Raw genomic sequence first — 24,141 nt, forward strand, 5'->3', positions numbered from 1 at the left:
TTTCAGCTTTCAGCACTCTCACAGTTTGAATGACAATTACTCAGTCATGCAACATTGTACCCATATAATACTTGCATCCTTTTTTTCACACAAATAGAGCTTTCTTTTGGTGGTATTTAATCACTAGTGGGTTTTTTTTATTTTTTGTGCTATAATTAAAAAAAGACCGTAAGTTTTGTGAAAAAATGCCTTTTTCTTTGTTTCTGTCATAAAATTTTGCTAATTAGTAATTTTTCTTCATAAATTTTGGTCAAAATTTATACTGCTACATATCTTTGGTAAAAATAACCCAAATTAGTGTATATTATTTGGTCTTTGTGAAAGTTATACAAACTATGCTGCCAATCACTGAAAATTGATCACATCTGATTAGGCCTTCAGTACATCAGGTGAATCTCATTTCTTGAGACACTAACAAGTCAGGAAAGTACAAATACCCCCCAAATGACCCCTTTTTAGAAAGTAGACATTCCAAGGTATTAAGTAAGTAGCATGGTGAGGTTTTTTAAGTTGTAATTTTTTCCCACAATTCTTTGCAAAATGAAGAATTTTTTTTTTTTTTTTTTACAAAATTTTCAAATTATCAGGTTATTTCTCACACACAGCATATGCATACAACAAATTACACCCCAAAATACACTCTGCTACTCTTCCCGAGTATGGCAATACCACATGTGTGAGACTTTTACACAGCCTGACCACATACAAAGGACCAACATTGAAGTAGCACCTTCAGGTGTTCTACGAGCATAAATGACACATCTCATTTCTCAACCACCTATTACACTTTTGAAGGCCCTGGAGCACCAGGACAATGGAATTTCCCACAAAATGACCCCATTTTGGAAAGCAAACACCCCAACGTATAATCTGTGAGGCATAATGAGTCTTTTGAAGGGTTCATTTTTTTCCAGAAGTTTTTGGAAAATGTGGAAAAAAAATGAAAACTCATTTTTTTTTTTACACAAAGTTGTCGATTTATAAGATATTTCTAACACATAGCATGTATATAGCAAAAATTACACCCCAAAATACATTCTGCTACTCTTCCCGAGTATGGCGATACCACATGTGTGATGTCATTAGACAATAGTACCTTCTGCTTTCTGCTAAACAGATCCCACACATGAAGACAGGGATGATTGTTCTATAAATGTAAGAAAGTAATACAGTACCTGCTGGGATGTGTGACATCATTATCCCAGGAGACTTTTCTATCTTCCATTCATATAAAAAATATGTAAACAGACACAGCTCCAGTTCCGTGTCTATGCATGTGTGACATCTGGCACTGCATTATTGGGGAGCCAGCTGCAGGAACCAGGAAGAGGCATCCTGCTCCCCATGACATAAACAAGAACAATGGTATAGGACAAGACCTGTAAGAGGGGAGTGACAATACTCTCTGTAAGAGCCCTTTCACACCGGGCCGCCCATAGCGTCGGTGGTAAAACGCCGCTATTATTAGTGGCGTTTTACCGTCGGATTATCGGCGCATTTGGGCCGCTAGCGGGGCGCTTTTACCCCCGCTAGCGGCCGAGAAAGGGTTAAAACCGCCCACAATGCGCCGCAATAGCGGCGTTTTGCCGGCGGTATCCCAGCTCTCCCCATTGATTTCAATAGGGAGCAGCGGTGGAGGAGCGGTAAACACACCGCTCCTTCACCGCTCCAAAGAAGCTGCTGACAGGACTTTTCCTGACGTCCTGCCAGCGCAGCGCTCCGGTGTGAAAGCCCTCGGGATTTCACACTGCAGACAATGCTGCAGCTGTTTGAGGGTGGATTGCAGGCGCTATTTTTAATGCTATAGCACCTGCAAAATGCCCTCGGTGTGAAAGGGGTCTTAGGCCCCTTTCACACTGGGGCGGGGGCGGCGTCAGCGTCGGCGGTAAAGCGCCGCTATTGTTAGCGGCGCTTTAACGCCGGTATTCAGCCGCTAGCGGGGCAGTTTTACCCCCCACTAGCAGCCGAGAAAGGGTTAAAAACCACCGCAAAGCAGAGGCGCTTTGCCGGCGGTATAGCCGCGCTGTCCAATTGATTTCAATGAGCAGGAGCGGTGAAGGAGCAGTGTATACACCGCTCCTTCACCGCTCCGAAGATGCTGCTAGCAGGACTTTTTTTCCCATCCTGCTAGCGCACCGCTCCAGTGTGAAAGCCCTCGGGGCTTTCACACTGGAGAGACAGCAGCGGCTGTTTCAGGTCGGTTTGCAGGCGCTATTATTAGCGCAATAGCGCCTGCAAACTGCCCCAGTGTGAAAGGTGCCTAAGAGACAATGCTAGATCTGCTGGGATTGTAAGTAGATTGTCCACCTAAGCTCTGGAAGGTTTTACCCCCTCCATGACTAGGCCATTTTTTGCTATTTGTCACTGCGCTACTTTAACTGGCAATTGCACGGTCAACACTGTGCCCAAATAAATTTATATTTTTTTCACACAAATAGAGCTGCTTTCTTTTGGTGGCATTTGATCACCACTGGGTTTTTAATTTTTTACGCTATAAATGAAAAAATAACGTTTTTGAAAAACAAAAAGAAACCCAATATTTTTTACTTTATGCTATAAAACATCCGATAAAAACATTTAAAAAATCGATTTTTTTCATAAATGTAGGCCTAAATGTATTCTTCTACAAGTCTTTGGTAAAAATAAAAATCCCAATAAGTGTATATTAATTGGTTTGCGTGAAAATTATAGCGTATACAAACTATGGTATATAGAGTTAGGTCTATATATATTTGGACACAGGCACAATTTTCATACTTTTGGCTCTGTATGCCACCAGAATAAAACAAAAATGAAACAATCCAAATTTATTTGAAGTACAGACTTTCAGCTTTAATTCAAGGGGTTGAACATAAATATCAAGTACAAATTTTAGGAACTGCAACCATTTTTATACACAGTCCCCCATTTTCAGGGGCTCAAATGTAATGTAATTGGACAAATGAATAGCATCATACTGGCAATTTACTGGCAATGACTGCCTGAAGGCTGGAACCCATGGACATTACCAACGATGATGTTTTGCCAGGCTCTAACTGCAGTTGTCTTCAGTTCTTTGTGGGTCTTTCTGCCTTTAGTTTTGCCTTCAGCAAGTGAAGTGTATGCTCAGTTGGGTTGAGATCAGGTGATTGACTTGGCCATTGCAGAATATTCCGCATTTTTTTCCTTTAAAAGCTCCTGGGTTGCTTTTGCAGTGTGTTTTGAATCATTGTCCATCTGTACTGTGAAGCGCCGTCCAATCAACTTTGCTGAATTTGGTTTGATCTGGACTGACAATATATCTCTAAACACTGCAGAATTCATCCAGCTGCTTCTGTCTTCTGTCACATCATCAATAAACACCAATGACCCAGTGCCACTGGAAGCCATGCATGGCCATGCCATCACACTGCCTCCACCATGTTTTACAGATTACGTTGTGTGCTTTGGATCATGAGCTGTTCAAAGCCTTCTCCATACTTTTTTTTCTTCACAGTCTAATCTGACTTGTCTATTCTTCAGGCTTATAAATGGTTTGCACCTTGTGGTGAACCCTCTGTATTTGCTCTCTTGAAGTCTTCTCTTTTTTGTAGACTTTGACAATCATATGCCAACCTCCTGGAGAGTGTCCTTCACTTGGTTTTTCTTTACCATAGAGAGGATCCTGCAATCATCCACCACTTTTGTCTTCCATAGACATCCAGGCCTTTTAATGTCGCTGAGCTCACCAGTGAGTTCTTCTTTCATTAGAATGTACCAAACTGTTGATTTTGCCACTCCTAATGTTGCTGCTATCTCTCTGATGGATTCACTTTTGTTGCCAGCAGTTTAGACATTAATGGCTGTGTGTTGAGTTATTTTGAGGGGACAGCAAATTTACACTGTTATACAAGCTGTACACTCACTACTTTACATTGTAGCAAAGTGTCATTTCTTCAGTGTTGTCACATGAAAAGATAAAATATTTACAAAAATGTGAGGAGTGTACTCACTTTTGTGAGATACTGTAGGTGCGTGTTGATAGCAACAGAGGTTCAAAAAGTATACTAAAATCATATTTTTGGCATAATCTACGGTATATACTGTATACAGATCCAAACTAACATGGCTTGATCTTATTTTTAACTTTTTTTATGTAAAAGGCTTTGTAGTGTCTGTGACTGTAGACAGAACCTTAAAGTTATAATATAAAATATCTGACACTCTGATGTGCCTTATGATCTTGTAGAGCTGAATTACCAGCCAGACACCACAGACAGATTTTTTTGGAATGACAAGAGGCCACAAATTTTAATAGCCATACTGAAATGGTCCAAGTGGATGGGTGGTCTGGGCATACCTGATATACAACAATATTACAGGATAGTTGCATCTCAGCGAATACTTTAATTGATGGACCATGCTTCCTCTAAACTTTGGGTTCCCCTTGAAAAAACTATGGCAGGCTGTAATCTGTCATATGCACCATGGGTGCCTTTGGGTGATAGAGGCCTCTCCGACTGGGTATCCCCATTGACCATTAAAGTCTGGGATAGATTGAGAAGGTCCTTATCGCTGGATCCTCTTGTGTCACTGCTGGCACCTGTAGGGGGTTACCCATGGCTCCACCCTAGAGAGACCTTGACCTTTTTTGGGCCTTGGGTGCAGGACGGGGATCTTGGCTTACTCAACCTTATGGAGGGAGACACCCTGGCCTTGTTTGACTCTCTCAGGGACTAGTTTGGTGGCTTTCCTCTAGATTTTTAGAGGTATCGCCAACCTGATCGCTCTTGTTACGCAGGGCTACCCTTGTGGCTTTTGAACACTTGTGGGTTGCTAGAGATCCTGTCCCACACATAATCACAGTCTTATTAGAGGCTGCTCAACTCGGCTCCCCTAGCCCTACACTGACCTATATTAGGGAATGGGAACTCGACCTCCAGTGTGAGTTATCTGAAGAGAAATTGCAGCCATATCAGTTGACACACTGCAGCTCAGTAGATACCAAGACGCAGGAGAATAATTACAAAATATTGACAAGATGGTATCGTGTGCTCACGACCCTTGCCCGGATTTACCTGTCCGTTTCTGACCTTTGTTAGAGAGGTTGCACTTAGAGAGGCACATTCCTCCATATGTGGAGGGACTGTCTTGCAATAGGGTCTTTCTGGGCAGATATCCGGGACCGTATAGCAGAGATTCTAGGCATAGACCTTCCTCTCTCTCCAATGCACATCTTACTCCATGTCCCCACTCTTCCACTCAGCCACTACAAACTTAATGCTCTCCCTCATCTTCTTAATGCCACTAAATACCTCATACCTATTAATTCTCAGAGCCCTTGTGTTCCAACTCATGGGGACTTGATTTAAGAAGGTGAATGAGATCACAGGGACTGAGGAGTGGATTGCTACATGTAAGGGTACTCAAGACTGTTTTGACTCCATCTGGGCCACAGGGAGGCATTATGTATCTGGTTCGTTCACAGTCTTCTCCAGCTTAGACACTGCCATACTTGCCTTAGCAGACCCCACCTTTCAACAACTTGTTGAGGCACATAGACGAGGTTGTAAAAACAAAAAACAACCTGCGCTTAATAGTGCTCCAAAATATATGAACTGGACAGCCACACTCACAGTATTTACATGTCAGTACTAACAGATCAGATAAATATATACAGTATACAGTTGTGTTGTGCTGTCACTAATATAGTGATAATAATCAACTCAATAAACCTAGTTTGTAAAGTGCATAAGTGCTGATTAATTACAATTCATAATAAATCATAATGTATTTCATCATTAATAATGTGCAAACATGCAAAATTAAAGCGCAAAGAAACTGTATGATAAAAATTCTGGAAAAAGTCCACATAGTGATAGTCTAAAATGTGCCAGACTGTTCCTTATATCCTCCAGTGGTAATCACCCAGTGCTCCCCTTTCAGGTCAATAAGTACAGCCTCTTACCGAAACAATAGACCTATTACCAGTGGATAGTTGCCATAGTGAGCTTCACCTCTCACTCTAGGTTTAGGCTACTCCAGCATTATTTAACTGACCTTTTGATGGAATTAATTGGAAGCACCACACAGATATCTCCTGCCAGCGAATGTGTGGAAAAAGTGGCGATAGAGAGTCTGCCAGGCCCATGGTGAACAGCCCAGTTCTTCAAATGGTATTTGTCAATCTACACCTAGATAGGGAGTATATGGTATCCTAGAGGTCCTGGAGGGATCAAGGGAAGCTGTGCCCAATGGAGTCCACAATACTATTAAGTATACTGAGTCAGGTGCACATGTGCTTAAGATGTCAAATTGGAAGTGGGTATGAGGCGCTAGTAGCTCAGTTAACCACGCACATATTTACGTTTACATTTACATTTCAGGACCATGGGGTCAATTCTCTAAGAATTAAATACTGCATGAATTTTTGAGCTAAAATAAATGACATGGTATTTAAAGCAGAGGTCCACCCACGGCTGCAAAAATTAAAAGCCAGCAGCTGCACACACTGCAGCTGCTGACTTTTAAAAATCGGACACTTACCTGTCCTGGAGTCCAGCGATGTTGGCACTGCAGCTGATGTTTCCATCAGCTGTCGGGTGCATGCCTCCTCCATTGCGAGTAATGGAACCCTTCTGTGTAGCCTTTCGGCTTCACGCCGGGAACCCTACTGCGCATGCGCACGGCTCTGCTCCTCTCTCCTACTGGCCCAGCTACAGGGGAAGGAGGAGGAGGGAGCCCCAGCCGTGACGTCAATACCCGCGGCTGAGGCTCCCGGAAGTGGGGAAAGTGTACCTGTGAAAGACAGGTATGCTTCCCCCCCCCCAAAAGGTGCCAAATGTGGCACCGGAGGGGGGAAGGAGTACAATGAGCGGAAGTTCCACTTTTGGGTGGAACTCCTCTTTAACTCATGAATGTGCAATTCAAAAAAAAAATACCTGAGTTACATTTTAATATTTTGCAGTATTTAATGTGTGTCTTTCAAGGTTATTTTAATGCAGTCCGGGCCTCCGGTTGCAGCGTGAAGTGAAACTTTAAGCAGTGGTTTTCCTACACCTGCCAAATGTGACAGTTCAGCTCAGGGCTGCTGGTTGTTGCCAGCATCCTAACAACCATGACTCTAGGGATACCCTGCTGACAACAGAATGATATAGGGCACTCACACCAAAATCAAAAGAAAAAAATAAATGGCGTGAGGTCTCCTCCTAAATCCATACCAGACCCTTATCCGAGCATGTAGGCCATTAAAGGGGGGGCACACACCTTTATGTGGGCTCTGGGTCGCCCTTGTTGAAGGGGGCTTCCGGATTCCGATAAATCACCCCCACAACCACTGGGCCAGGGTTGTGGGGGTGGCCTTTGTCCTCATCAACACTCCCCCATGTTGAGGGCCTAATATGAATTCGGGTGGGGGGGGGACTGCACATCGTTTAGTTTTTTTTTTTTTGGCTCTTTTGCTTACATTATGCTGTCAACAAGGAATCCCTGCTGACAGCAGATGAGTCACTGGTTGTTAAGAAGGACATGGCTATTTACTGGCTGTAAGGGTACATGCGGGTGCCAGCTACTTAACAACCAGCTAAACTTATTTAACCACTTCCCACCCTCCATATAGCATTATGACATCGGGAAAGTGGTTCGGTTATCCTGACCAGATGTCATATGATGTGATCAGGATCAGGAGCCGGCAAGCGCCCGCGCGGGGTGCGCAGCATGGCGATCGTTGATGTGGTGTGTCAGTCTGACACACCACATCTCTGATCTGGGTAAAGAGCCTCTGACGGAAACTCTTTACCACGTGATCAGCTGTGTCCAATCACATCTGATCATGGTGTAAACAGGAAAAGCCGTGTATCGGCTTTTCCTCACTCGCGTCTGACAGACACGAGTAGAGGAGAGCTGAGGATGCCCACCCAGGACCACCAGGCATGGCCACCAGGTATGCCACTCATGGCCACCAGGGATGCCAATGTGTGCCCACATATGATGCCAATCATTGGCCATTGGCAATGCCTGCCAGTGCCTCCATAGCAGTGATGCCCATCAGTGCCACCCATAAGTACCCATCAGTGCAGCCTTTCAGTGCCCATCAGTGTCGCCTATGAGTGCCACCTATGAGTGCCCATCTGTGCCGCCTATGAGTACCCATCAGTGCTGCATATCAGTGCCCATCATCAGTGCTCATCTGTGCCACCTTATCAGTCCCCGTTAGTGCAGCCTCATCAGTGCCCATCAGTGAAGGAGAAAACATACTTATTTACAACATTTTATAACAGAAACGAAGAAAAACTTATTTTTTTCAAAATTTTCGGTCTTTTTTTATTTGTTTAGCAAAAAATAAAAACCCCAGAGGTGGTCAAATACCACCAAAATAAAGCTCTATTTTTGGGAACAAAATCATAAAAATTGTGTTTGGGTACAGTGTAGCATGTCTGCGAAATTGTCATTTAACCACTTCAATACCAGGCACTTATACACCTTCCTGCCCAAGCCAATTTTCAGCTTTCAGCACTGTCGCAATTTGAATGACAATTGCGCGGTCATGCTACACTGTACCCAAACTAATTTTTTATAATTTTGTTCCCACAAATGGAGTTGATTTTTGGTGGTATTTGATCACCTCTGCGATTTTTATTTTTTGCGCAACTAATAAAAAAAGACCGAAAACTTTGAAAAAAAATAAGTTTTTCTTTGTTTCTGTTAAAATTTTTTGTAAATAAGTACGTTTTCTTCTTCAATGATGGGCACTGATATGGCTGCACTGACGGGCACTGATAAGGTGACATCAATGAGGTGGCACTGATGGACACTGAAAGGCGGCACTGATGGGCACTGATAGATCCACCACTCCAGGGAGGACAGGACCTGAGGAGTTAGTAATATCTCCTGATCCAAGGACTCCTTCTTTTTGTCCCATGAAGACAGAAAGAAGTGAAGGTTTCTTGAGTGAAGTTGCGCCCAGACTATGGCTGGTATACTTGCCAACATCAGACCTAGGGTTCTTAGCAACACCCTTCTGGAGCGTGACGGGGTCTTTATCAAGCCCTCCACTGATGAAGCTAGTTTTGTCATCTTGTCCTCTGGCAAGAAGAGCTTCTGCAGTCTGGTGTCCACTCTGTAACCAAGAAAGGACTTGACCTGTTCTGGTTCGAGGGAGGATTTTTCCCGGTTGATTAGTTTTTAGGACCGACATTACTTTGTTGGTATCTGATCTGACCTGGGTGACTGATGGTCCAGAGATCAGTAGATCGTCCAGGTATGGAATTAGAGATATACCCTGGAGATGTGGAAAGGCTACTGCCTCTGCTAGGATTTTTGTAAAAATCCTTGGCCTGGCTGTTAAGCCAAATGGAAGGGCTCTGAACTGCCAGTGAAAATCTCTCCTCCGACTGCTACCGCGAACCTCAGGAATGCCTGATGATCCATGGGAATTGGCACATGCAGGTAGGCATCCCTGAGGTCCAGAGTCATCATGAAGGCCTCCTTCATGAGGTTTTTGCGTACAGAGTAGATACTCTCCATAGTAAACTTTTTGTATTCCAGGTACCTGTTCAGGTTTCTTAAGTTTACTTTCAGTCGATACTTTCCTGACGGCTTGCGAACAATGAATACGTGGGAGTAGAATCCCTGGTACTTTTGTTCCTTTGGTACTGGTACCACCACCTGCTGTTCCATCAATTCCTGGATACAATTCCAGGAGGGCAGATCTTTTCAGGGTATCCCTGGGGGGATGTGTAAGGGTGATCATTTGATTTAAAAGCCAATATAAAGGAATAGTAGTGGTGTAAAAAGCCCTTGTGAATTTAATTAACCTTTTTTTGGTTAATTCTCCTTTAAGAGGGTGTGGCAGGGGGCTTGTCCTATGCCTACATACATTTGCTAGTAGGTGTCCCTCATTCCCATCTCAAAATGTTGGGAGGTATGCTGTAGGCACAAGAGTGCTTAGGCACATTCCATTTTGGCTTTAAGGAACGCCTCTAAACAAAAGCTTTACTTTAGCTGTGGGTAAGCAAATGTTTGCTTCGGTTGTGAATGAAGTGTGATCTGTCTGTGTCTACCTTGTGTTTGTGTCTGTGTTTCCTGCACTTCCTTGTGGCATACAGTATAGTCATGGGACAGGGAAAGAGGAGAAATATCTCCAACACGGACACAGAAAGTAATAAAAAAAACACTTTTTTTTAGTATAGTCTGAAAAGGTTGGAGCGATTATCAGAACATATTGTGCTCTTTAGCTTTATTTGGTCCTTATCCCCCATTTCTAAATGTATTCATAGGAGACACATAGGGGGTTATTTACTAAAGGCAAATCCACTATGCACTACAAGCGCAAACTACAAGTGCAAAGTGCACTTGAAATTGCACTGAAAGTGCACTTGGAAGTGCAATCACTGTAGATCTGAGGGGGACATGCAAGGAAAATGAACAGCATTTTAGCTTGCACATGATTGGATAATAAAATCAGCAGAGCTTCCACTCATATCAGATTTACCCCTCAGATTTACACCGACTGCACTTCCAAGTGCGCTTTCAGTGCAATTTCAATTGCACTTTGCACTTGTAGTTTGCACTTGTTCCAGCCTCCTAATTGTAAATGCGAAAGCGACGTCATGACGTCACTTCCCGTTTACTCAGCTGCCAATGGCGCCGGTTTTAAAAAAATATACAGTATTCAGAATCACCGAAAATGGCGATGTGAATACTGTGAAGACCCCCGATCCCTCCATAAATAGTACCTGTCACCACCTATTACTGTCACAAGGGATGTTTACATTCCTTGTGACAGCAATAAAAGTGATCAAAAAAAATATTTATTTTTTTTAAACACAATTTGTAAATATTAAAATAAATAAGAAAAAAAAAATTTAAAGCGCCCCCGTCCCTGCGAGCTTGCACAGCAAAGAGAACGCATACGGAAGTCGCGCCCGCATATGTAAACGGTGTTTAAATCACACATGTGAGGTATCGCCGCGAGTGAGTGAGAGCAATAATTCTAGCACTAGACCTCCTCTGTAACTCTAACCTGGTAACCGTAAAAAAAATTTAAAGCGTCGCCTATGGAGATTTTTAGGTACCGTAGTTTGTCGCCATTCCACCAGTGCGTGCAATTATAAAGCATGACATGTTTGGTATCTATTTACTCAGCGTAACATCATCTTTCACATTATACAAAAAAATTGGGCTAAGTTTACTGTTTGTTTTTTTTTAATTCATGAAAGTTTCCCTTTTCCCAAAAAGTTGCGTTTAAAACACCGCTGCACAAATATCGTGTGATAAAAAATATTGCAACAATCACCAATTTATTCTCTAGATTCTCTGCTAAAAAATATATATAATGTTTGGGGGCTGTAAGTAATTTTCTAGCAAAAAATACGGATTTTAACTTGTAAACACCAAATGTCAAAAATAGGCTTAGTCATGAAAGGGTTATATAAAACGTTCTAATCCCTTTGTTTGTAGTAAATCTCATACACCATATGCATATAAAAGTAGAAGTAAAGGCAACACTTTTTACATTTTGGATATAGTAAAAGAGGCTTAATACACTCAGTTTTTTTTTTTCCATCTGTGTCCCATTGGGGAGATTTCCCTTCACTTCCTATTCCATAACCAAAGCAGTAGGTGAGATGAAATCTTTCCAAAGTGAACAGGACAGCTAGAGTAGGTTAATCTCCCTAATGGGGAAGCAGACAGCAATAAAAGCCTCAGTGTTCTAGCTCCCCCCTACTGTACTCAAAATGAATAAAAACTTTGCCTTTAGTTATACTTTAACCTGCAGCATTGATCTGGCTTTTTAGCAGTACCATATGACATGGAACTTTTTAAATCAAAGCAGAAACATTCTGTGGATTTAAAAATGTAGCAATATGTAACAGAATTATAACAGAATGACCTTTGTCTTATGAATAAGGCCCAGTTCACACTGGTGCGACATGCGCTCTGACTTTGAGAGCACATGACAAGTCGCGCCCTATTCAGTGCAATGGAACCATTCTAATAGCGACTTGAGTCGCTCCGACTTAGAAAAAGATTCCTGCACTATTTTTGGTCCCACTTCAGCATGACTTGCATTGACTGCGGTTAAAGAAGTTGTGTGCAAGCCGTGCCAAAGTCGCGAAAGGATGTCGGCTCCGAAGTCACGGCAGTGTGAACCGGGCCTTACACATAATGAAGCAAGAGTAAGATGCAGATGTAAATTTATTTAATAAATAAATCCAAAGAGCAATAATGTAGTGCGGGGTTTTATAACTGATAACCATAAATATGATAAGATCAAATTTTTTGTATTTTTTTGAAGATTAATGATACTAAAATGAAAACAATTATTTTAAAATTTCCCATTTTATAAAACCCTTGTGCACAATGCATGCAGCCTGACAGCCCTCTACATGTGGCCTGTGGGCTACTGGACACTATATAGGCAGCAGAGTGGCAGCGGGGTGTTGGGGGTTGGAACACTCTCTGTGTTCCAGCACCCAGCCCTGAAAGAAAGACTGTACTGCTAGAAAGTTATCTCAGCTCACAGCACAACTAAAGTTCTGGCCTAGGAAGAGATAGAGAGTGGCATGGGACTGTGTGATCAAGTAAGTGCCGGTTCACACTACAGCAGCTTGGGATCTGACTTGTCAGAACTCAAGTTGCCCCAAGTCGCTGGACATAAGAAATTCCATTGAAGTGAATAAGAGCCGTCTTAATGTACACTACTGAAGTTGCTCCGACTTCAGAAAAGATTCCTGTACTACTTGAAGGCGACTTCTAGGTAACTTGAACCCATAGATTTCAATGGAAGTTGCCTCCAAGTCGGATCTCGATCTATATTGAAGCGACTTTACAGGAAAAAGAAAATAATTTACACAGGTACTTCCCACGTTTACCCAGGCAACCCCCTCCCTCCCTCCCTCCCACAGAGCTGATTATTCTGTGATTGGCCACAGCCAAAGTCACCTGTCCTGGAGGCAGCTATAAGTCGCGTTGTAAGTCGCACAAAGTCGCGCTGAAGTCGCCTCTAAATCGCCTTGCAAAGTCACGCTGTAAGTCGGGTTGCCCCTGTGTGAACCGACCCTTAGTGATCAACAATGTTGGGGCCTGTTTCACTGGCATGACCACCAGTTGGGGGGTTAATTTTCACTGCCATGACCACCAATGGGGGATTTGATGGGGGGGTGAGGGGGAAAGGATGAGGTGGTTAACTTTCACTGTCAATATCCACCAATGAAGGGATTTAAATATCCCCCCCACAGACCGCCACCAATGTAGGAGGGAAGTTGGGGGGGTTATATTTCTCTAGCACTGACCACCAATTTAGAGGGGGCTAAATTGCATCCACTGACACCAATGTCGGGGGTTATTATTACACTCAATGCCACCAAAGCTGGGGGTTATTGTACTTCAACCTCTTCAGTGTGCATTGAAAAATGCTGCAAAAAATGCAGTAGGGCCAACATTTTGAATGTTTAGGCATGAAAATGCATTGCTATAGAGCGGGCTTCTGGAAGTTGGGCCGCACTTGAGGCCCTCTCTAATTTTCAGGTTGACTACCACTGTTATGAAAGCATGTGGGTATAGTCTTTTGGTCAACGCTCATATCTAACTTTTGGAGCCATTCACTTCAAAATGTAATGCAATTTTATGGAGAGTTACATCTTGGTTTTCAATGACACAGCTCTCTTATGTGTTTGCATTCAGTTTACTACAGTGTAAGGACATTTCCTAGCACGTGCATCTTCATAGGGACAAAATAATTGCACATTCTTAAGCACTGGACTGGGATGGGGCTCTAAAACTAGCCACACTTATTACAATTTGATTGTGCAACCCCCGTCCAATCTCATATGGATTTATATTCAACAATGTATTGTCAAGGCTTACCTCACAAATCCATTGAATGTATAATAAAATTATAATTGGTGGTTGGAGAAATTACAGTTAGATTTACTATTTAAAAATATATATTTTTTTTGATGCTGGTCCTGGCCAGGTGTAATTAGCAAGTAGCTGAGTTATTGCTATGAACAATGACCCAAATACGGGAGTATGCAGATGACTGGTTTATACATATAAATGCTACAAGGCAACCTTTATCCTTCACACACTGTGAGACAAGGCATTTGGGAATAATATAGAACTAACAGAAGGCATTCTACAGTGGCTCTTTTACCCTCGTCCGCATTTTATCCATTGAACAGTGCTGCATGATTGCTTCTAATCAGGAATTACAGTATTAGCTAAAGGGACATTTTTTTTTTATATCGCTTTGTCGCATTAAACTACGCTAATGAATCTCAGCTAAAATTTAAATTTTAAGTATTTATCTGCATTGCTTAAGTGGTCTTTAGGTGTTTCTCTGTTTTTCACTGTGTATACTTGTATGAGTGGTATGAGTGTAATATAAACTATATATATACTGTATAGATATATATCTATACTGTATATAGATAGATAGATAGATAGATATATCTATATCTATATATATATATATATATATATATATATACATATATATATATAAAGAAAAGAGAATTTAAACTTAATGTATATATGTGTTTTTTGGCTTTTGAAGCAACCTTGGGTAGAAAAAAAACATAAGGTATTAACCTTTTGCTAACCTAATTAAATACTTCCTCCACTTAGCTAGTATTTTTCTAAAATGTAGGCATTTTTATTGTATGTGTTAGTGTCACTTTCAAAGCCGCCTTCCAGGGTATATTTCAGCATATCAATACACACAAGATGCAGGAGCTCAGAGACACATCCCCCGCATAGTTGAAAACCTATAAAAGTAGTAGTAGGAGGGGTGCCTTAAAAGGATTGAGAAGAAAAATGCAGTACCCACCAAATACCTGGAGGTGTGGCCACTAAAGTGGGTGTTGCTTCACAGGGTATGACATATAGTTTGGACAAAATAGTAAGCATCATAAATTGTGTCATTGTGTCATTGGCAGTAATAGTACCTCCCAACCAAAAGAAAAAAACACTGCCAACGACGGCTGCTTGCTGTGAATAACAGCTCCTGTGCCCGCCACAGACTTTAAACAAAGGAGTGGGGGTACCCTTACAGACATAGGTGTGCGCACAGGGGGGGCAGTTTTGCCTGGGCACACCCTAATCACCCCGTTTGGTGCAGATTCCCCCTGTTTAGACCCTTGATATTTCACTAAAGCCCTGGGGCTCCTAACAAAATTTTTAAAAAGTAAAAAATAAAAACTACTGACACCGTCCACTGCCCTACTGACATTATTCTCTGCCCTTCTGACACCGTCCACTGCACTACTGACACCAATCTCTGCCCTACTGACACCATCCACTGCACTACTGACACTAATCTCTACCCTACTGACACCGTCCACTGCACTACTGACACCATTCACTGCTCTACTGACACCAATCTCTGCCCTACTGACACCGTTCACTGCTCTACTGACACCGTCAGTATATATACACGTGCATACAAACGCATATGTGTTTGAGCTTTTGGGGTGTACACCCTAATGCAATAGGCTGTGCACACCTATGCTTATAGGCATCACTGACCAAATATAGACATGACCATATTGGGTCAACGACATCATAGGAATCCCAAGACCATATAATAACCTCCTAGAACTGGTGTTTACTGTTTACTTACCTGAGAATATGTTCCTAGGCCCTGGTGCCTCTCTCCTTATTGGCCTGGACTGTGCTTATGCATTTGATGGTTTTAAAGAAGGACACCAGGATATGTACTGTATATAAGAACCGTTCTTTTCACAAAAACCAACTGCATTTTAAAAAACAACAACCCTTTTGGGTTCCACGTAGTTCTAACAGTCACTAAGAGGCAGTAAAATTATAATATACAGCTGTAGCCATGCCCGCGTAAGGGTTGCTGAATGTTGCGGTTTACCTGTCACCCTGCCCAGCCCAGCATCCATCTCTCAGGCACTCAGAGACACAGACAAGTCCATAAGCTTTGTTTTTGTTTTGTTTTTTATTGAGGGGATTGAACTTGGATGGGAATAGGAAAATTATGGGATGCCCAGAAAGATTCAGTGCAACTTGCTTGGGACTACTATATACAATCCTGTATATACACTCCATTCTTCTCTCCTGCACAACTCTTGCTTAAGACCTCTTTCCTTTCACTCCTTCAGCACTTCACTTGTTGCAGACCGTTACTCCTCCAGCAATTCACTTGCTGGAGGAGTGAATAAGTTTACTCCTCCAGACTAGCAAGCACCGTATGGTTAGGCCTGACACTAACTCAGCTAGGCCTAAGTGAATTGCCTTTTGTGGGCAGGGGCCCTGGACCCCTATGGCATATAAATAGTTCAGGTGCTAGCTGTCCATTATCCAACTACTGATCCCAGATAGCTCTCTTCAGGACCTGCCATTCAGCCTGGCTGCAATGACCTCTCTCCATTGCCCTTCATACAGTCCACTCTTTTGGTTCTGCGCCCATCTCAAACTGCAAACTCCCAGTTCTCTCAGGTGTGCCTCCACAGTCCTCCCGACTGTGCTTCAATCACTAGCCCTCCTGGCTGCAACCAGTTGCCCTCCCTGGAGTCTCTTAGTAGTGTTTTCACCCTCTGTCCTCTCCTTGCTCTCTCATGTGCCTCTCTCCCAGGATCTCTTCTCTCCTCCTGGATGCACCTGAGCCTAGGCCCAAGGTCACCCCCCCCCCCCCAGGCTAGGGAGGTCCCTGTGGGCCCCGACAGCCTCCACACTCTCTCACTCCAGTTCTTCCACCCAACAGCTCCTCCTCAGCTGGGCTGACCCTAGGTACTTGAGGAGGCCTGCCCCCTGTCAATCCAAGTTGGGGATTGGTCAAGGCTCCTCAAAATACCCCATGCAGCTCCACCTCGCCTTTCTAGCACCTTCTAGAAAGAAGAGGGAGGTGACAGTGATGCTACCTGTGAGTCACCCAGCCCTGAGCCACTCCCAGCCCAGAATGAAAACTAGCTAGGCCTGCCTAAATGTTCCTACTGTATCAGAAAAATCCTCACTCTAGCACCTACCTAGAGGGCGCTACACAGCATTCCTCTGTCATTCCCACTCCTGTTCTCTACATCTCTGCTAATAAGTTTAATGCCGAGTACACACAAGTGGAATTTCTGACAGAAAGAGTTCGATGGGAGCTTTTCATCGTATATTCCGACTGTGTGTATGCCCCATCTGACTTTTTCTGTCGAAAATTCAGACGGACTTAGATAGAGAACATGTTCCATTTTTTTCCGACGGAACAAATTACTATCGGAAAAAACGGTCATCTGTATGCTGTTCCAACGCACCAAAACGACACATGCTCTGAAGCAAGTACAAGACGGAAGCTATTGGCTACTGGCTATTGAACTTCCGTTTTCTAGTCCCGTCGTACGTCACCGCGTTCTGGATGGTCGGAATTTGGTGTGACCGTGTGTATGCAAGACAGCTTGAGCGGAATTCCGTCGGAACACCGTCGGAAAAACCTTCAGAGTTTATTCCGATGGCAAAACCGGTCGTGTGTACAGGGTATAAGTTATACAAAAACAGGTAAAACCTGGTATCCCTTTGTTCCCTATGGCAATCTCCCCTTCTGCCACTAGGCGATGCCATGCATTTACCAAATAAACGATGCACACAGCACCTATAAGAAAATAACATATAGTTAAAAACATACATACAGTAATTTCCTTCCTTCCTCTTTTCAGAAAGAAGCCATGACTAATATGCTTAAAATGTGGCTGTTGGGTTTGCCTGACAATGTTGCTGCTGTCCAAAGGTGGTCCTGTGTTCCTTCATCCAAAGTGAGGGCACTGTAATACAGGAGGTATGTTACTGGTCAGATTACCCGGTGAAAACAGAGGGAAGAAACCTAAAAAAAAAAGATATCAATTGCAGCCACCACATCTAATGATTGTAAGATGCAATTAAATTTTGGTTTTGGGTCTAATACTGCTTTAAAAAATAATAATAAAGAAGACCTTGGAAAATGCAGAGTCTGCTTATGTTGTAGCACTGCACCCTCAAATAAAAAATGTTCAATGGTAGCACTAAAAACCATTGTAGGGAAACTGTAAAAAATGCTTATTACACCCAGCCTCTGGCTCACACACTAGGGTGAGGCCACTTTTCTTTTTTGCGGGATATTAGGAAATCGGTGGATCTTAAGGCTGGGTTCACACTAGTGCGAATTAGATGTGGATTTTCCACCACATCCAATTCGCATGTCTGGCTCTCTATGGAGCCAGATCACAAGTCCCTAGAGCAGCTCTGGTGCGAATTGCACAGGAGTCCTGTAAGTCTTCTAGTCTGTTTTAGGTCTGAATTCAGCCAAAAATTCGGTGGACGCACCGCACCCCTGCTGTGAGCTACTCCATGCTGCGGTGTGAACCCAGCCTTAATCTCACAAAAATTAACTCTTACACAGTGCTAGAGCATCTTCCCATGAGATTTGTGATTTTGAGCTTTCAGAAGTTCCAGCAATAAGGCAGTGACATCACTTGTTCCTTATATGATGCAGCTGGGATGAAAGGTGAGTATTTTTATATTTTTCTTGTGATATTTTATTTTTTATGCTATTATTTTCTTATTCAGTGAGTAGAGAGCTGCAACATAGGCAGACTTTGCATGCAAGGTCTGTGTTAAACACATTCATTTATGATTGCTTTGCATTGACTTTTGATTATAATTGTTTTATTTTGTTTCCTATTTGTGTATTTTTAAATGCAAATTGTTGTTTGCTGTGTTGTAAAGCAGTTTGTGAACTTTGCCTTTTAAATCAATTATTAAAACCCATGATAACGTTGTAAACAGTTTATAGAATACAATGTTTGGGAAAGTTTTCTTTTCACCGGGTTTTATAAAACACCATAGTTATAGTTGAAGAAAGCTGTGTTACTTATTTTTCAACCAGTAGGAATTGAAAATATCTATAAACATACATACTATTTGAAAGTTGAACATATTTTAGCCGCAATCTCTGGTTAACACAAATTTCTCTTTGTCAGGTATTATACCTGACAAGGAGAACACAGTGGGAGCTGATCGTTCTGTACACAGGAAGATGTAGGCTATGTAAACAAGGCAGATTACCGTTCTGTCAGTACAGACGGCTTGGATCCCATTTTCCTGTAAAGCAGGAACACGATCCATGCCTTCCACTAGTAAAAGCACCTCCCCCACAGTTAGAAAACACATTTTAGGCACACAATTAACCCTTTGATTGCCCCTGATGTTAACCCCTTCCCAGCCAGTGTCATTAGTACAGTGACAGTGCATATTTTTAGCACTGATCACTTTAATAATGTCACTGTTCCCCAAAAAATTTTAAAAGTGCAAAATTTCTGTTATTGTCCAATTTGTCCGCTGCAATATCACAGTTCCACTATAAGCCACTGATCGCCACCATTACTAGTAGAAAAAATAAATTTAAAAATTCCATAATTTATCCCATAGTTTGTAGACGCTATAACCTTTGTGCAAACCAGTCAATATACGCTTATTGGGATTTTTTTACTAAGAATATGTAGCAGAATACATATTGGCCTAAAGTGAAATTAGATTTTTTAAACTTTATTTACTGGATATGTTTTTTAGCAGAAAGTAACAAATATTGTTGTTTATCAAAATTGTCATTCTCTTTTTGTTTATAGTGCAAAAAATAAAACCTGCAGAGGTGATCAAATACCACCAAAAGAATGCTCTATTTGTGGGAAAAATGGACATAAATTTTATTTGAAAAAAATATATTTGGGGGGCACACCCTAAAATGCGTTTAAATTCAAGATGGTGCTGCTATAAGACCAACAAACAGTACAAAACAGGTTACAGCGCACACATTGACAATTTATTGAATGACAAATTGAATGACATTTATCCTGCAAGGCTAGTTAAAAACACCTGAACGTATTCGAAAAAATACAGGGTTTTGGTCACACTATATGGTCATATAAGCCCACTTACTGTGACAAAGTACCCCGATTAGTGGGTCCTTAGTGGCCACCAGTGCATAGGAGGAATCCCTTCAGGTCTCCCACATAGAAGAGTTTGGCTCCCATGGCAGGATCTTTCATTCTATTACTAGGGTAGGACCCACTAATCGGGGTACTTTGTCGCAGTAAGTGGGCTTAGCACTATATGACCATATAGTGTGACCAAACCCCTGTATTTTTTTGAATATGTTCAGGTGTTTTTAACTAGCCTTGCAGGATAAATGTCACTTTTGTATGTGTGCGCTGTAATCTATTTTGTATAAATTTTACTTGGGTACATCATTGCCCGACCGTGCAATTGTCAGTTAAATTAATACAGTGCTGTATTGCAAAAAATGGCCTGGTTAGGAAGGGGGTAAATCTTCCAGAGCTGAAGTGGTTAATAAATGTAGTCTAATGCAACTTTTTCAAAATTAAAACTGCAAAGATAACTGTACTGTTGAACCTTTCTATATGGATCACTAATAGAATTAGAGCTTTATAGGCCTCTTAAAGCAAAATTATGTCAGCGCAATGCAGTACACGCAGTAGGTACATTTATCTGGACTCACAGAGGAGGCAGAGGAATAAGGAATCATTATGCACTATACCAGCCTTGTCTAACAATGTCACATATTGGTCATAAGAAATTAGATAATTTTACATATTATTAGACAAAAATGTTACATGATATCACTGTACTACAAATAAAGGTGCTCTGTACTACAGATGAAAGGAGAGTATGCATCTATTAACACGTGGATGCATCACCTAATAAACCTGACTTAATCTAAGAAGCATCTCTTATAAGAGGTGAGACTAAAACCGGCACAAAACCAATTCCCTAGAGCTGGTTCCCAGGAAGAGAAGAAACACCCTTAACTGATGTGAAATCTAAATATCATTTGACAATTATAAATTAGCCTACAGTAAAACGCACATGCTAAAATAAACATTTACCATTGCTCCTTTAAAGTCTACTGGCAAGTATAAACATCTTAATTCTTGGGAACCATATGGCTCAAAAAATAAAAATAATTAGTGTATGATTCACACTGGGGTTAAAATTACAAATATAATGTTTGACCTTTATTGTGTATAGTGTATATATGGCATCAAATCACAAATATATTAGGTTTCATAAAGACATATAGCATATATAAAATGGTATCACAAGTATGCTTTAACTATTTTGTATAGACTACTCATATGTAGCGTTACCCCTGTAGTAGCAGCTTTAAGCAGTTCTTTCCCAAAACTGTACAGAAGCAGCCAAGCATACAAAAAACAACCATTTACTCCAGCTTTGAACAGTCTAGGGGTTTGTCTTTTTGTATTTTATTGCTTCTTTGTAGAAACGTGTGAGATATTCCAAAAGCTCTGAATAGTTCTCTCTCTCTCTCTCTCTCTCTCTCTCTCTCTCTTCTATAGGTTCACAGCTAGGGACCATGACTTGAGGTGCACCACAGAAAGGTGGCTCTATTCACAGAATCCTGAAACATGATCAGTCCATAGATGCATCCTCCTGCAGAGTAGTCCAGCATTTAGACCAAAAGGGCACCAGGGGCAAGCAGCCCCCTCTCAGCTCACTGATCCATTTCTTCAGGAGGGAAAAGCAACAATCTCATCAGGGCTTCAGACTATTTAACAGCATCCCATCCACCAACTGGGCACACCCCTCCCCCCTGGGGATTGGCTAGGCCCTACTCAATATTCAGGCTGACCATTTGAATTTTTCCTCCCTAAGCTCTAAAAACTTTTTCTATAGGCAGGGGGAAGCAATCAAGCTCTCAGTCTGTGGAGCCCTGAACAGACCAGACCCAACATCTTCTGCTCCTCTAGCTACAGCAGGAGCCAAAAACAAAATTTACCTAGCAGCCTAACTAGGAGGGTGCTACAAATATACACGAGTATACAAGTATATTAGGTCTGATTATTGTCTATAGCATATACAGAATTCAACCACAAATATAATAGGTTTGATTAACCACTTCTATGCCAAGGCAATTTTTTCTCATTTTTTGCATACGTTAAAATCTCCATTTTTTGCTAGAAATTACTGTAATCCCCCCCCCCCCCCCAAAAAAAAATTATATATTTACTGAAAACAGAGGGCCTGGAGAATAAAATGGTTGTATTTGCATTTTTTTTACACAATATTTGTGCAGTTATTTATCAAACAAATATTTTCAGGAAAAAATAAAAAAATACATTAAAATGAATTGTAGTGCAAATGAACATAATATTGTACCCAATATTTTCATAAAATATGAAAAAAGGGGTGGATTGAGTAACTAGATACCAAACATGTCAGGTTTTTAAATTGAGCAATTGTCAAAAATGTCAGTACCCAAAATTCTCCATAGGTGATGCTTTAAAAGCCTTTATAAGTCATCAGTCTAGAGTTAACCATGGACTAAGGCCCTAGAATCATTGCTCTCACTCTGACCTTGCGTTAATAGCTCACGTGTGGTGGAATTGATGTTACACAGATGTGATTGCCCTATACTGAACTTTTTTATGGTGTGTGTGCGGGGATGACAGGGGTGGTTTAATTTTTTTAAGTATTTTTATTTATTTTATACATTTTTTTTTTTTGCACTCTACATTTTTTTTATTTTATTGCCATCAAAAGAGGGTTAACAAGCCCCCTATATGATAGCATGGGCAGGTGCCAAGTCCTCTTTATGGAGATATTGGGGGGTCTGTTAGATCCCCAAAAACTTCCCTGCCCTCTAATGCAGCTACTCCAGCAGAGATTGCCATACCAAATTGCTGCCGCCCCATTCTCAGCGCTCAGAATAAAAATTCCTCCATGCGCTGCTACCCCACTCTGTTTGACAGAACCAGGAAGGCACTGCCATGATTCACTGCCAGGTGTTTGTTGGAAGGACAACAGCATGTAATGTAAAGTACTGTGAACCATATACTGTATGCATTATACTTATCTATGCAGCAGGTGGCGCTGTAGTGTTATAGCGTTATAGTGTGTATACTATGACATGACAGGATGTACTGTTCTACAACTTCAGTGCACTTGTTTGTAGTTAGTTCCTGTTTCATGCTTCTCATGCTGTAAGACACGATCTGTAATTTTTCCATAAAAGCAAAGCTTTTGCTGCAAACAAGAAGCTTCCAGCGCATGATTTCAACACTCAGCTAAAAGGTTATATGCCCAGCCCACCCAGCAGGCACCTAGGCATCCCCAGGCACTGGAAAGAATTCTACAGAGTCAGTGAGTACTGTATACAAGCTGCTGAAAGATGGCAAGTAGTTCAGATGTGAAGTTTGCAATAGCAAAGTTAAACAATGCCAATTACCAGCTGTGGATATTTAAACTAGAAATGTTTCTCAGCAAGGTCGACTTGTGGCAAGTGCTGAATACAGACAGACCAACAAATGGAAAGATGGAGGATTGGGACAGGAGGGATAGACAGGCAAAAGCAACCATAAGCTTATTAGTGGAAGATGACCAGCTTATCCACATAAGTACAGAGAAAATGGCGAAAGGTATGTGGACTTCATTAAAAAACTGCATGAATGTTCAAGTATAAACAGTAAGCTGTTTTTGATAATAAAGCTATAGAAGATGAGACTAAAAAAAGGCCAGCAAATGTGTGACCACATGAATGCTATTCTAGAGATCATAGAGCAGCTGCGTGCCTTCGGAGAGTACACCAAAGATAACCACATTGTTGTCCTGCTCCTCTGCAGCCTTCCAGAGATATATACTGCCCGTCAGAGGAGATGACTGCCGATGCACTCACCAAGCCTTTGTTGAAGGAACATAATAGTTATTTCCTGAAGAAGCTAAATATAATTTGACAAAGCACATGCTGTTGAGAAGGGGTGTTGGAAGGACAACAGCATGGAATGTAAAGTACTGTGAACTATATACTGTATGCATTATACTTATCTATGCAGCAGGTGGCGCTGCAGTATTATAGTGTTATAGTGTGTATTCTATGACATGACAGGATGTACCGTCTATCTAAGTTCAGTGTGCTTGTTTGTGGTTAGTTCCTGTTTCATGCTTCTCATGCTGTAAGACATGTTCTGTATTTCTCCATTAAAGCAAAGCTATTGCTGCAAACAAGAAGCTTCCAGCACATGATTTCAGTACTCAGCTAACAGTGTTCACTTCACTATGTCACAAGTCACAGATGTCACAACTGTGAGTCAGGAAGAGTTGCCAATGATAATGGGGGGGGGGGGGGGGTAGCAAAGACAGGAAGATTAGCACAGGGTGTGAGTG

General features: G+C 41.7%; 1 long non-coding RNA gene across 1 annotated transcript; it reads left to right on the forward strand.

The window, feature by feature from the left end:
- Nucleotides 1-18,330: 18,330 nt before the first annotated feature.
- LOC141141443 (uncharacterized) lies at nucleotides 18,331-23,739 on the forward strand. Its single transcript, XR_012244083.1, has 3 exons — nucleotides 18,331-18,448; nucleotides 23,242-23,396; nucleotides 23,601-23,739. It is a non-coding gene; the product is annotated as an uncharacterized lncRNA (long non-coding RNA).
- The last annotated feature ends 402 nt before the right edge of the window (nucleotides 23,740-24,141 follow it).

The sequence above is a fragment of the Aquarana catesbeiana genome, linkage group LG04, assembly GCF_042186555.1.
Source record: "Aquarana catesbeiana isolate 2022-GZ linkage group LG04, ASM4218655v1, whole genome shotgun sequence".
In the NCBI taxonomy this organism is placed as follows: Eukaryota; Metazoa; Chordata; class Amphibia; order Anura; family Ranidae; genus Aquarana; species Aquarana catesbeiana.